The sequence below is a fragment of the Electrona antarctica genome, assembly GCF_951216825.1.
Source record: "Electrona antarctica genome assembly, contig: scaffold_303, whole genome shotgun sequence".
Lineage (NCBI taxonomy): Eukaryota > Metazoa > Chordata > Actinopteri > Myctophiformes > Myctophidae > Electrona > Electrona antarctica.
The window spans coordinates 17501-26804 of record NW_027637857.1 but is presented as its reverse complement, the minus strand read 5'-3'; positions in this window follow the sequence as shown (position 1 = coordinate 26804).

Here is a 9304-nt window from a genome sequence, read left to right as displayed (position 1 = left end):
TCCTCAGTTGCAAGTCATACAGCACTAAACTGTCTTCTTTCAAGTGTCAATATATATAGACAAGCTAGGCTAAACCATAGCCAAACAATGACTCAAACTGGTTCACTGTTTTCTCCATCCATGTCCACGTTCTTCTGTTCCCCGTTGCTTCTTTTAACACGCATGTCACGTTTCTCTCATAAACACAGTCTTTTTCTCTATGCGTTCATCATGTAGCTCAAACTGAAGCTCTCTCCACATTTTTACATTACGTTCTCCAGCTGTTTACCTTCTCTCTCTCTCTCTCTCTCTCTCTCTCTCTCCCACTCCCACCTCTCTTCTTAAAGGCACAGTACACACACATCTCCACATAATGGAAAAATAATAAATACCTCCCAGTTTCAAAGAAATAAGTTGACAAAGTTATAGAAAATAACAAACGTCAAAGACTAAAGGCTTTAAACAATGACATTAATTAATATAATTATTCAGGGGCACTACAGTTAAAACACCAAACACCAACCTCTCAGACAGCAGCGCAGCACACTAACCCTCTTAAAGCACATTATACAAATAACGTTTTATTATTTTATTATTATTATTATTATTATTATTATTATTATTATTACAATTGGGTCACAGGGTGCCACGAAAACACATTAACCACAGTGTGATGCTAAAGATTTGATTGATTGAAATATGTATTAACAGTTTGCAGAATTACAGTACATTTCAAGGACAAACTCAATACAAAGAACTGTGAGTGGACGACCCAATTAAGCATTACACTTGTTTACAAGAGGGTCCACCTTGTTCAATTCATCAAAACATTTAGAGATGTACAAATAGACACTTCTATATAGCCAAAGAACAGAATCACGTTTAATCACAGGGACGACCCGTACCTGTCACTTTCTGCTGCCTCTCGGGACTCCATGTGTGTCACGAAAACATATAATCCAGGGCATTAATCTCCTCCAAAAACATAAACAACTTAAAAAAGCCAAAATCGCGACAGAGTCAGCTATTCATTCACTGTTTCACAGACCTTGATGTGAATCTTAGCTGTGAATAAGTAAAGTAAACAGATGAACGAGACGACACGACACAACACAACACACAGACGCACGCACACACACACACACACACGCACACGCACACACACACACACACACACGCACACACGCACACACACACAGGAAGTCAGAGAAACGAGAGTCAAAGAAAATACAGTCCTCTAGCAGTGGATTTCAGAACAGCGCCACAGCCCATCCACACCCACTGGCCAGATATAGATATTACATGGCCAGTGAGCGGAGAGGCCCTCCTCTCCTCTCCTCCACAAAAGTGAAAACAGACAAAACACACCTTTAAAACATGTTCCCTAACCCTATTCTTCGCAAACAAGACATTTTATTCATATTTAGAGCGTCCCGAATTCAATGGGGCCGGTCTCGACTTTCCAGGACGTTTGCAAAGGTCAATGGTCAGCAAAAAGACTGCCTCTTCTCTCCCTCCTCTCCTCTCCTCTCTCCCTTCTCTCCACAGAAGTGAAAACAGACAAAACACACCTTTAAAACATGTTCCCTAACCCTATTCTTCGCAAACAAGACATTTTATTCCTATTTAGAGTGTCCCGAATTCAATGGGGCCGGTCTCGACTTTCCAGGACGTTTGCAAAGGTCAATGGTCAGCAAAAAGACTGCCACGGTGACCTTTGGGCCAAATGCCTTAAAAATGAAGTGATAGATATTTTTTAAAATATGTAACACCCCCGAATATCCATATTCAGGCCATGGCAAATAAAATGGCGTTGGTCTCGATTTTGTGGGACTCTTACAAGCGTCCGATAAAGGGAACTACACTGCAACGCTAGGCCTCGGGTCAGATTTGAGTTTCCCGAGGTCACAGAAAAAAACTCAGACCATCACGATGATCGGCTCGTCGCCGCGATCGCAGAGGTGTTCGGCCCATCCCGAACAGACTTACGATCATTGGCGTAGGCGCGCGTGAACGTCAAACTTTGCTTCACTGGAACGCCACGACGGTGAGGCCTTCCGGGCTGATTTTCGGATATGTTATAGAGCTCCCGGAGACACACGCATGGATCTATAGAACGTCCTCGGGCGACCTTTCTAGGAGGCGCGGTCTCGTTTCACTTTTTCAGCCAGGACGCTGTTAGAGTCTATGGGTTTATGACGTGTCTGCATGCACAGAGCCAAAGTGAAGGACGTTTTGTACGACTGTCGGAGGCGTACGTCCGAGACACCGAACCGTTCGTCTCGGCTGGCTCTCCGACATATCCGAACGTCGGACCGTGATGTTTTATCGTTGGCGCGTTGTCGCACGTCAAAGTCGGCAATTTGTAGGCGTTCGTTCAAGGCTACTGTCGCGACCTTAGGTCCGTTTGGCCCAAACCCTATACGGTTGCGATCGGGGCCGCGACCCGGTTGCGGTGATGGTCTCGGATTTGTTCTGTCGAATTTCGCGACTTTTCTCGCTAACTTAGGCCTTACTTTGTGGGAGCGGTTTATGCTAATGAAGGGCGTGGTTCCGGCTACTTTGTGGGTGTGGGATATGCAAATGAGTGGGTGTCGCTTATGCAAATTAGTGGGTGTCGCCCGCCTACTTTGTGGGAGCGGTTTATGCAAATGAAGGGCGTGGTTCTGGCTACTTTGTGGGTGTGGGCTATGCAAATTTGTGGGTGCTGCTCATGCAAATTAGTGCGTGTCGCCCGCCTACTTTGTGGGAGCGGTTTATGCAAATGAAGGGGCGTGGTTCCCGCTACTTTGTGGGAGTTGGTTATTCAAATTTGATGGGCGTGGTTTCGGCTACTTTGTGGGTGTGGGCTATGCAAATTTGTGGGTGTCGCTTATGCAAATTAGTGCGTGTCGCCCTCCTACTTTGTTGGAGCGGTTTATGCAAATGAAGGGCGTGGTTCCGGCTACTTTGTGGGTGTGGTATATGCAAAATAGTGGGTGTCGCTTATGCAAATTAGTGGGTGTCTCCAGCCTACTTTCTGGGAGCGGTTTATGCAAATGAAGGGGCGTGGTTCCCGCTACTTTGTGGGAGCGGGTTATGCAAATTTGATGGGCGTGGTTTCGGCTACTTTGTGGGTGTGGGCTATGCAAATTTGTGGGTGTCGCTTATGCAAATTAGTGCGTGTCGCCCTCCTACTTTGTTGGAGCGGTTTATGCAAATGAAGGGCGTGGTTCCGGCTACTTTGTGGGTGTGGTATATGCAAATTAGTGGGTGTCGCTTATGCAAATTAGTGGGTGTCTCCCGCCTACTTTCTGGGAGCGGTTTATGCAAATGAAGGGGCGTGGTTCCCGCTACTTTGTGGGAGCGGGTTATGCAAATTTGATGGGCGTGGTTTCGGCTACTTTGTGGGTGTGGGCTATGCAAATTTGTGGGTGTCGCTTATGCAAATTAGTGCGTGTCGCCCGCCTACTTTGTGGGAGTGGGTTATGCAAATTTGATGTGCGTGGTTGCGGCTACTTTGTGGGTGTGGGCTATGCAAATTTGTGGGTGTCGCTTATGCAAATTAGTGCGTGTCGCCCGCCTACTTTGTGGGAGTGGTTTATGCAAATGAAGGGCGTGGCTGCTACTTTGTGGGTGTGGGCTATGCAAATTTGTGGGTGCTGCTCATGCAAATTAGTGCGTGTCGCCCGCCTACTTTGTGGGAGCGGTTTATGCAAATGAAGCGGCGTGGTTCCCGCTACTTTGTGGGAGTGGGTTATGCAAATTTGATGGGCGTGGTTTCGGCTACTTTGTGGGTGTGGGCTATGCAAATTTGTGGGTGTCGCTTATGCAAATTAGTGCGTGTCGCCCTCCTACTTTGTTGGAGCGGTTTATGCAAATGAAGGGCGTGGTTCCGGCTACTTTGTGGGTGTGGTATATGCAAAATAGTGGGTGTCGCTTATGCAAATTAGTGGGTGTCTCCAGCCTACTTTCTGGGAGCGGTTTATGCAAATGAAGGGGCGTGGTTCCCGCTACTTTGTGGGAGCGGGTTATGCAAATTTGATGGGCGTGGTTTCGGCTACTTTGTGGGTGTGGGCTATGCAAATTTGTGGGTGTCGCTTATGCAAATTAGTGCGTGTCGCCCTCCTACTTTGTTGGAGCGGTTTATGCAAATGAAGGGCGTGGTTCCGGCTACTTTGTGGGTGTGGTATATGCAAATTAGTGGGTGTCGCTTATGCAAATTAGTGGGTGTCTCCCGCCTACTTTCTGGGAGCGGTTTATGCAAATGAAGGGGCGTGGTTCCCGCTACTTTGTGGGAGCGGGTTATGCAAATTTGATGGGCGTGGTTTCGGCTACTTTGTGGGTGTGGGCTATGCAAATTTGTGGGTGTCGCTTATGCAAATTAGTGCGTGTCGCCCTCCTACTTTGTTGGAGCGGTTTATGCAAATGAAGGGCGTGGTTCCGGCTACTTTGTGGGTGTGGTATATGCAAATTAGTGGGTGTCGCTTATGCAAATTAGTGGGTGTCTCCCGCCTACTTTCTGGGAGCGGTTTATGCAAATGAAGGGGCGTGGTTCCCGCTACTTTGTGGGAGCGGGTTATGCAAATTTGATGGGCGTGGTTTCGGCTACTTTGTGGGTGTGGGCTATGCAAATTTGTGGGTGTCGCTTATGCAAATTAGTGCGTGTCGCCCGCCTACTTTGTGGGAGTGGGTTATGCAAATTTGATGTGCGTGGTTGCGGCTACTTTGTGGGTGTGGGCTATGCAAATTTGTGGGTGTCGCTTATGCAAATTAGTGCGTGTCGCCCGCCTACTTTGTGGGAGTGGTTTATGCAAATGAAGGGCGTGGCTGCTACTTTGTGGGTGTGGGCTATGCAAATTTGTGGGTGCTGCTCATGCAAATTAGTGCGTGTCGCCCGCCTACTTTGTGGGAGCGGTTTATGCAAATGAAGCGGCGTGGTTCCCGCTACTTTGTGGGAGTGGGTTATGCAAATTTGATGGGCGTGGTTTCGGCTACTTTGTGGGTGTGGGCTATGCAAATTTGTGGGTGTCGCTTATGCAAATTAGTGCGTGTCGCCCTCCTACTTTGTTGGAGCGGTTTATGCAAATGAAGGGCGTGGTTCCGGCTACTTTGTGGGTGTGGGCTATGCACATTTGTGGGTGTCGCTTATGCAAATTAGTGCGTGTCGCCCGCCTACTTTGTGGGAGCGGTTTATGCAAATGAAGGGGCGTGGTTCCCGCTACTTTGTGGGAGTGGGTTGTGCAAATTTGATGGGTGTGGTTTCGGCTACTTTGTGGGTGTGGGCTATGCAAATTTGTGGGTGTCGCTTATGCAAATTAGTGCGTGTCGCCCGCCTACTTTGTGGGAGTGGGTTATGCAAATTTGATGTGCGTGGTTGCGGCTACTTTGTGGGTGTGGGCTATGCAAATTTGTGGGTGTCGCTTATGCAAATTAGTGCGTGTCGCCCGCCTACTTTGTGGGAGCGGTTTATGCAAATGAAGGGCGTGGCTCTGGCTACTTTGTGGGTGTGGGCTATGCAAATTTGTGGGTGCTGCTCATGCAAATTAGTGCGTGTCGCCCGCCTACTTTGTGGGAGCGGTTTATGCAAATGAAGCGGCGTGGTTCCCGCTACTTTGTGGGAGTGGGTTATGCAGATTTGATGGGCGTGGTTTCGGCTACTTTGTGGGTGTGGGCTATGCAAATTTGTGGGTGTCGCTTATGCAAATTAGTGCGTGTCGCCCTCCTACTTTGTTGGAGCGGTTTATGCAAATGAAGGGCGTGGTTCCGGCTACTTTGTGGGTGTGGGCTATGCAAATTTGTGGGTGTCGCTTATGCAAATTAGTGCGTGTCGCCCGCCTACTTTGTGGGAGCGGTTTATGCAAATGAAGGGGCGTGGTTCCCGCTACTTTGTGGGAGTGGGTTGTGCAAATTTGATGGGTGTGGTTTCGGCTACTTTGTGGGTGTGGGCTATGCAAATTTGTGGGTGTCGCTTATGCAAATTAGTGCGTGTCGCCCGCCTACTTTGTGGGAGCGGTTTATGCAAATGAAGGGCGTGGCTCTGGCTACTTTGTGGGTGTGGGCTATGCAAATTTGTGGGTGCTGCTCATGCAAATTAGTGCGTGTCGCCCGCCTACTTTGTGGGAGTGGGTTATGCAAATTTGATGGGCGTGGTTTCGGCTACTTTGTGGGTGTGGGCTATGCAAATTTGTGGGTGTCGCTTATGCAAATTAGTGCGTGTCGCCCTCCTACTTTGTTGGAGCGGTTTATGCAAATGAAGGGCGTGGTTCCGGCTACTTTGTGGGTGTGGTATATGCAAATTAGTGTGTGTCGCTTATGCAAATTAGTGGGCGTCTCCCGCCTACTTTCTGGGAGCGGTTTATGCAAATGAAGGGGCGTGGTTCCCGCTACTTTGTGGGAGCGGGTTATGCAAATTTGATGGCCGTGGTTTCGGCTACTTTGTGGGTGTGGGCTATGCAAATTTGTGGGTGTCGCTTATGCAAATTAGTGCGTGTCGCCCGCCTACTTTGTGGGAGTGGGTTATGCAAATTTGATGTGCGTGGTTGCGGCTAGGTTTTGGCTACTTTGTGGGTGTGGGCTATGCAAATTTGTGGGTGTCGCTTATGCAAATTAGTGCGTGTCGCCCGCCTACTTTGTGGGAGTGGGTTATGCAAATTTGATGTGCGTGGTTGCGGCTACTTTGTGGGTGTGGGCTATGCAAATTTGTGGGTGTCGCTTATGCAAATTAGTGCGTGTCGCCCGCCTACTTTGTGGGAGTGGTTTATGCAAATGAAGGGCGTGGCTCTGGCTACTTTGTGGGTGTGGGCTATGCAAATTTGTGGGTGCTGCTCATGCAAATTAGTGCGTGTCGCCCGCCTACTTTGTTGGAGCGGTTTATGCAAATGAAGGGCGTGGTTCCGGCTACTTTGTGGGTGTGGTATATGCAAATTAGTGGGTGTCGCTTATGCAAATTAGTGGGTGTCTCCCGCCTATTTTCTGGGAGCGGTTTATGCAAATGAAGGGGGGTGGTTCCCTCTACTTTGTGGGAGTGGGTTATGCAGATTTGATGGGCGTGGTTTCGGCTACTTTGTGGGTGTGGGCTATGCAAATTTGTGGGTGTCGCTTATGCAAATTAGTGCGTGTCGCCCGCCTACTTTGTGGGAGCGGTTTATGCAAATGAAGGGGCGTGGTTCCCGCCTACTTTGTGGGAGTGGGTTATGCAAATTTGATGGGCGTGGTTTCGGCTACTTGGGTGTGGGCTATGCAAATTTGTGGGTGTCGCTTATGCAAATTAGTGCGTGTCGCCCGCCTACTTTGTGGGAGCGGTTTATGCAAATGAAGGGGCGTGGTTCCCGCCTACTTTGTGGGAGTGGGTTATGCAAATTTGATGGGCGTGGTTTCGGCTACTTGGGTGTGGGCTATGCAAATTTGTGGGTGTCGCTTATGCAAATTAGTGCGTGTCGCCCGCCTACTTTGTGGGAGCGGTTTATGCAAAGGGCGTGTTTCGGCGACTTTGTATGATTGGCTTATACAAATGAAGGGGCGTGGTATGCAAATGAAGGGGAGTGGTATGCAAATAAAGGGCGTGTTTCGGCTACTTTGTGGGATAGGCTTATGCAAATGTAGGGGAGTGGTATGCAAATGAAGGAAGTGGTTCCGGCTACTTTGTGGGTGTGGTATATGCAAATTAGTGGGTGTCGCTTATGCCAATTATTGGTTGTCGCCCGCCTACTTTGTGGGAGCGGTTTATGCAAATGAAGGGGCTCCCTTCATTTGCATAAACCAATCCCACAAAGTAGCCGAAACCACGCCCATCAAATTTGCATAACCCACTCCCACAAAGTAGCGGGAACCACGCCCTTCATTTGCATAAACCGCTCCCACAAAGTAGGAGGGCGACACGCACTAATTTGCATAAGCGACACCCACAAATTTGCATAGCCCACACCAACAAAGTAGCCGAAACCACGCCCCTTCATTTGCATAAACTGCTCCCACAAAGTAGGCGGGCGACACGCACTAATTTGCATAAGCGACACCCACAAATTTGCATAGCCCACACCCACAAAGTAGCTGAAACCACGCCCATCAAATTTGCATAACCAACTCCCACAAAGTAGCGGGAACCACGCCCCTTCATTTGCATAAACCGCTCCCAGAAAGTAGGCGGGAGACACCCACTAATTTGCATAAGCGACACCCAGAAATTTGCATATACCACACCCAAAGTAGCCGGAACCACACCCTTCATTTGCATAAACCGCTAATTTGCATAAGCGACACCCACAAATTTGCATAGCCCACACCAACAAAGTAGCCGAAACCACGCCCCTTCATTTGCATAAACTGCTCCCACAAAGTAGGCGGGCGACACGCACTAATTTGCATAAGCGACACCCACAAATTTGCATAGCCCACACCCACAAAGTAGCTGAAACCACGCCCATCAAATTTGCATAACCAACTCCCACAAAGTAGCGGGAACCACGCCCCTTCATTTGCATAAACCGCTCCCACAAAGTAGGCGGGCGACACGCACTAATTTGCATAAGCGACACCCACAAATTTGCATAGCCCACACCCACAAAGTAGCTGAAACCACGCCCATCAAATTTGCATAGCCCACACCCACAAAGTAGCTGAAACCACGCCCATCAAATTTGCATAACCAACTCCCACAAAGTAGCGGGAACCACGCCCCTTCATTTGCATAAACCGCTCCCACAAAGTAGGCGGGCGACACGCACTAATTTGCATAAGCGACACCCACAAATTTGCATAGCCCACACCCACAAAGTAGCTGAAACCACGCCCATCAAATTTGCATAACCAACTCCCACAAAGTAGCGGGAACCACGCCCCTTCATTTGCATAAACCGCTCCCAGAAAGTAGGCGGGAGACACCCACTAATTTGCATAAGCGACACCCAGAAATTTGCATATACCACACCCAAAGTAGCCGGAACCACACCCTTCATTTGCATAAACCGCTAATTTGCATAAGCGACACCCACAAATTTGCATAGCCCACACCAACAAAGTAGCCGAAACCACGCCCCTTCATTTGCATAAACTGCTCCCACAAAGTAGGCGGGCGACACGCACTAATTTGCATAAGCGACACCCACAAATTTGCATAGCCCACACCCACCAAAGTAGCCAAAACCACGCCCATCAAATCTGCATAACCCACTCCCACAAAGTAGCGGGAACCACGCCCCTTCATTTGCATAAACTGCTCCCACAAAGTAGGCGGGCGACACGCACTAATTTGCATAAGCGACACCCACAAATTTGCATAGCCCACACCCACAAAGTAGCTGAAACCACGCCCATCAAATTTGCATAACCAACTCCCACAAAGTAG